The sequence below is a fragment of the Gorilla gorilla genome, chromosome 11 (genome assembly GCF_029281585.2).
Source record: "Gorilla gorilla gorilla isolate KB3781 chromosome 11, NHGRI_mGorGor1-v2.1_pri, whole genome shotgun sequence".
Classification (NCBI taxonomy): Eukaryota; Metazoa; Chordata; class Mammalia; order Primates; family Hominidae; genus Gorilla; species Gorilla gorilla.
In genome coordinates, this window is record NC_073235.2 from 77,671,302 (window position 1) to 77,677,224 (window position 5,923).

A 5,923-nucleotide genomic window follows, 5' to 3' on the forward strand; every position below is an offset into this window, starting at 1 on the left:
CTGTTCAAAGAGGAACAAGTTGGACCAATTATATGCTTACCTGTGAGAATCTGATTCGGGATACAGAATATGAGGGGACTCATAGTAGAAACTGATATGAAATAATGTATAGTGGGGGTATAATGTAGAATAGAGGCCAAGAGCACAGCCAGATTATGAGGAAAGTAAGCCTTGAAGAAAGTGAGACAATAACTAAGCTTAAGCTACTAGAAAAAGAAAAGATGAAGAGGAATTCAGTCTTTAGCTAGAAGATATGTGAAGAGAAGCAGGGACAAGAGGAGGCTGAGCAGTGTTTCTGGTGGAGCTCTTGAGGGAAGGTTCACAGTTCTTGCTCCTGAGGGTTCTTGGTACAGTCCCAGTTTCTGTTCCATTTCTGGTCCCTGCTCATTGATCACCATGAGATCCTGGCTTCCATCTTAAGTCTTGCAATAAACAGCCATTACTTGTGGAAACTTGAGTGAATATCTGTCCCTTCCCAACAAAAGTAACTAACTAGAGTAGGAGAATATGAGAGAATAATATTCCTGTTTCCTGTTTTCGAAGTCCTTTTAAACAATTGTGGTAAAATATGTATGACATAAAATTTTCTATTTTAACCATTTTTAAGTATACAGTTCAGTGGCATTAAGTATAATCACATTATTGTGCAACCATCACCACCATCCATCTCCATAACTTTTTCATCACCCCAAACTGAAATTCTGTATCCATTAGACAGTAAGTCTTCACTCCTTACAGTACCTGGTTACCATTATTCTACTTTTGATCTTTATGAAATTGCTCAGTCCTTTTTGAATGAATAATATAGATATTGAATAGCTAAGATTTATTTATGCAGCAAGCCTGTAAGTGACAAAGCCACTGTCCAGAGTTTTTGGGGAGCTGGAGTTATCACAAATAGCCTGGAAAGTGTAGGCTATTTATCGTGTGTAGTCAGGCAACTGCAGAAGCATGCCTCACAACTTCCTTGGACTTCGCTGGTACCCTGTTCTGTTCATCTGTTAGAATGGCTGAATGACTCATCTTACAACAATAATGAAAAAAAAAAAAGAGTGGTTGAATGTCCATTCCTTCAGTAGATCCATCATCAGAGAGTCAGGGCAGATGGAGATAAGGGAAATGAAGTTATGGGCTAGCAGTAGGTCCACCAATGCAATAATTAAATGTAGTCAGTGTTAATAAGAACAGCGACCATTTAATCATGACTTACCATGTGCTTTTATATATTAACTTATTTAATTTTCATAACATCCTCAAGTAACTGAAAATAGAACTACCATATGATCCAGCAATCTCACTGCTGGGTATATATACAAAAGAAAGGAAATCAGTATATCTAAAAGATATCTGCACTCCTATGTTTATTGCAGCACTATTCATGGTAGCCAAGATATGGAGTCAACCCGAGCGTCCATCAATGGATTAATGAAGAAAATATGGTATATATGATGGAATATTATGAAGCCATAAAAAGAATAAAGTCCTGTCATTTGCAACAACACAGATGAAACTGGAAGGAATAAGTTTTAGTGTTCGCTAGCACAGTAGGGCAACTATAGTTAAGAATTTATTGTATATTTCAAAATAGCTGGAAGAGAAGATTTGAAATATTCCCAACACAAATAAATGATAAATGATGGGGTGATGGATATCACAGTTGCTCTGATTTGATCATTACATGCTGTATATATGTATCAAAAGATCACATGTACCCCATATGTATAACTATTACATATCAATAAAAGATAAATTACAAAAATTTTCCTTTTTAAAAAATATTACTTTTTTTTGTATTTTTTGTAGAGACAGGGTTTTGCCATTTGCCCAGGCTGGTCTTGAACTCCTGAGCTCAAGCAATTCACCCACCTCAGCCTCCCATAGTGCTGGGATTACAAGCATGAGCCACTATACCTGGCCAACAAAAAATTTCTTAATCTTATGAGACAGGTACTATTATTTCTGCATTTTGTAGTTAGGTAAATTAAAGTACAACATGATTAAATTACTTGCTCAAGGTCACATAGCTTGTAAGTGACATAACTGAGTGACTTCTACTGTAGGAAGCTAATTCCAGTCACTTAACTTCTCACCTCATTGTTTCTTATCAGCATCAAGCTGAACCTTAGCAGTGTCAAAAGTACAATAAAGGACCATCATTTTCATGTTAAAATAGATTTGTTGATGAAAACCTGAAAGGAAACAGGTATTTATTTGTTCCATTTCATTTTTCATAAAACTGTATTAACATTTCATTTGTGTATCTGCATTTTCATCGTTTCAGACCTTCCCAACAGTGAATTTGGTGTGTGAGTTTTTGATCTCTTGCCCTCAAAGCAGACAGGTGGTCAGCCACCTGTCCCATTCACTCCAGTGGGTTGTGCGAATATTATCATTTCTATATGTGTTTTGATGTGAAATCAGTTGGGAAAACCTAGCAAATTAGTTGATATATCAAGTTTTCCTCCTCTTGTCTTCTTATTAAAATACTTATGAATACCAAATATGCAGGGTAACCTTGAGGCTTAAAGAGCCTTTTTTTTTTTTTTTTCTCAACTGAGATTGTTCGAAGTTTAAATATTTTGATATCAGGTCTCTCCCTCACTGGGAAGAAGATACAAGGAGCAGGATACCAGTAGAATAGGGGTTTAGGATATTACATCAGAAGGTGTCCAGTTCAATGAGATAAAAAAAGCACACTGAAATCAGAAGCAAAGTTAAATATAGTACTGTGAGAAAAGGTAAGCTTGAAGGTAAGTGAACCACAGAGGAGCTTTGCTGAAAGCCAGATTTTACATAAACTTTATTATATCTCAGGGCTTAAAATAAAATGATCCATCAATCAAATAATTATTTAAGCAAAGATCTATACATATTCTCTTTCAATATAGACTTATCGGCATTTAGGAAGGTCTGAAGCATTTCTCCTCGAAGCTTGTGCTAGGTATTCTGATGAGCTAGAATGGTGCTTCTCAAACACTGCTGCACATTAGAGTCAACTGTGGACATGTAACAATTCTTGATGTCTAGGCTGCACCATATACCAATTAAATCGAAATCTCTGGACTTGACGCATAAGCATCAGTATTTTTAAAAAATTCTCAAATAATGCGAATGTTTGGGAACCAGTCGTTTAGTGCAGTGGTTCTCAAACTTTAGCTGCATTAGAATCAGCTGGTGGGCTTGTTAAACCACGTGTTGCTGGGCCCCACCCCAAGAGTTTCTGATTCAGTAGGTTAAAGGTAGGGCCTGAGAATTTGTGTTTCTAGTGATTTCCTACATGGTGCTGGTGCTGCTGGTCCAGGGAACCACAGTTTGAGAACCACTGATTTCGAGAATTATTTACTTACTCATTAATGCCATTTGAAGACATGAAAGTCATAAATTTTTGCTGGGCAGCCTAAGTAGATGCAACATCTTTGGAAAGGAGTCTAACTACAGTTGTGAACTCATTGCACACACTGATTCTCTGGCAGGGTTACATTGAGGCCCATCTGTTAGGCTGGCAGCATGCCCGCAGAGAATGTGCTATGCCAATTTCAGCAGGGCATAGGTGCTAACCAAACACGGTTTTAGAAGGGTGGCTTTCATCACACAGCAAGCGCCATTTCTTGGGCCAGGCAATCCTGCTGTTTGCAAACAGCTCCAGTCTGAGGCCACATGCTTTCTTACATCTGTACATGCTTGAGGACATGATTAAAAAATAAATAATCAACAAATGGTTGATTATATTTCTCCCTCAATCTGCCTTAGTGTTGTAATTTGGCCTGTAGAGAGGCACTCTCTCTTCAGTAAGCTGGAAGCCATTCTAAAGGACCATAGAGTACAAATGTAATGCTTTAAAACTGCAAGGTTTGGATCAGCTACATTTGTTCCTTTGAAAATATCATTATCATTTTTTGCTGTATTTTTATTTAGGCTTTTACTCTGTTCATGAGCTAGACTTATTCCCCATTTATCATCAGTATTCTGAGGTCTTCACTAATTTATTATTATCATTATTTTGAGACAGGTTTGCTCTCTGTTGCCCAGGCTGGATTGCAGTGGCATAATCGTGGCTCACTGCAGCCTTGACCTCCCAGGCCCAAGCAATCCTCCCACTTTAGCCACCCGAATAGCTAGGACCAAATCAGTCACCATGCCTAGCTAATTAAAAAAATTTTTTTTGTTTTTGGTAGAAACAAAGTCTTCCTGGGTTGCCCAGGCTGGTCTTGAACTCCTAGACTCAAGTGATCCTCCTGCCTCAGCCTCCTAAAGTGCTGGGCTTGTAGGCTTGAGCCACTGTGCTCAGCCTAATTTGATTTTTAAAATGCTTATATATATATACATATTTTAAAGTAGATTTAATTTTTTAGGATAGTTTTAGGTTCATAGAAAAATTGAGTGAAAGGTACAGAGATTTCCCATGTACCCCCTGCCCTTCCCACATGTATAACTTCTTGTATTGTTATACTCCCTGCCCCTTATAGTACTACGTTTGTTACAACTGATGGACTTACATTGACCCATCATTATCACCCAAAGTCCATAGTTTACATGAGGGTTCACTCTTTGTTAGGTTTGGACAATCGTGTAATGGCATGTATCCACCATTATAGTATCATACAGAATAGTTTCACTGTCCTAAAAATTCTCTGTGTTTTGCCTTCTTATCCCTCTTTCCTCCTTAACCCCTGGCAACCACTGATTTTTCTACTGCCTACATGGTTTTGCCTTTTCCAGAATATCATACAGTTGGAATCATATAGTAGATAGCCTTTTCAGATGGCTTGCATTTAGTAATGTACATTTAATGTTTCTGCATGTCTTTTTATGCTTTGATAACTCTTTTTTTTTTTAGAATTGAATAATGTCCCATGTCTAGATGTATCACATTCTATTGTCCATTCACCTACTGAAGGACTTCTTGGTTGCTTTCAACTTTTGGCAATTATTAATAAAGCTGCTATAAATATTCATATACACATTTTTGTGTGGCCCTAAGTTTTCAACTCTGTTGGGTAAACATCAAGGAATGAAATTGCTGGATCGTGTGGTGAGAGTATGTTTAGTTTTGTAAGTCTCAAACTGTCTTTCGATGTTGCTGTACTATTTTGCATTCCTGCCAGCAGTGGATAAGAGTTCCTGTTGCTCCACATTGTCACCACGATTTGATATTTTCAGTGTTCTGGATTTATATATATATATTATATATATATAATATATAATTTTACATATATTATATATACTTTTGCATATATTATATACACTTTTACTATATATACAAAATAATTTTAAAAGTCATCTATATGTATAAATCATATACATATAGATGACTTTTAAAACTATTTTTTATTTGTTGCTCTTGTTCTTTGTTCCTATTTTTGCTTTCTACTCTTTATGTGCCTTTTGTAGTTTTAAGTAAGCACTACATATAATTCAATTTCTTAGCATATCAGTTGTACTTTTCTTTTTAATTTTTAAAGTGGTTGCCATAGAGTTAGCGATATACGTTTACATGTAATCCAAGTCCACTTTCAAGTCACATTCTACCATTTCACAGGTAGCATAGGTACCTTACAATAACAAAATAATCCTAATTCATCTCCCCTGTATCATTGCTGTCCATTTATTTTACTTATATATGAGTATATATAAGCATATGTGTACATAAGCATATTTAACCATATGTATACGCATACATAATTGAATTGTTGGTGTTATTTGGAACCAATGAAAGGCATAACATATGTATGATGAAAATACCAGAGTATAAATAGAGTAAGAAACAAAATATTTAAAATAATAATGACTGAGAATTTTCCTAAATTCATGTTAGACAACAAACTACATATGTTTGTTATTTGAAACAAACTGTTATCTGAAAACCAACTAAGAAGAAGAAAAATAACAGTTTCTATTTAATCTTCACCTATTCCTTCTCTGA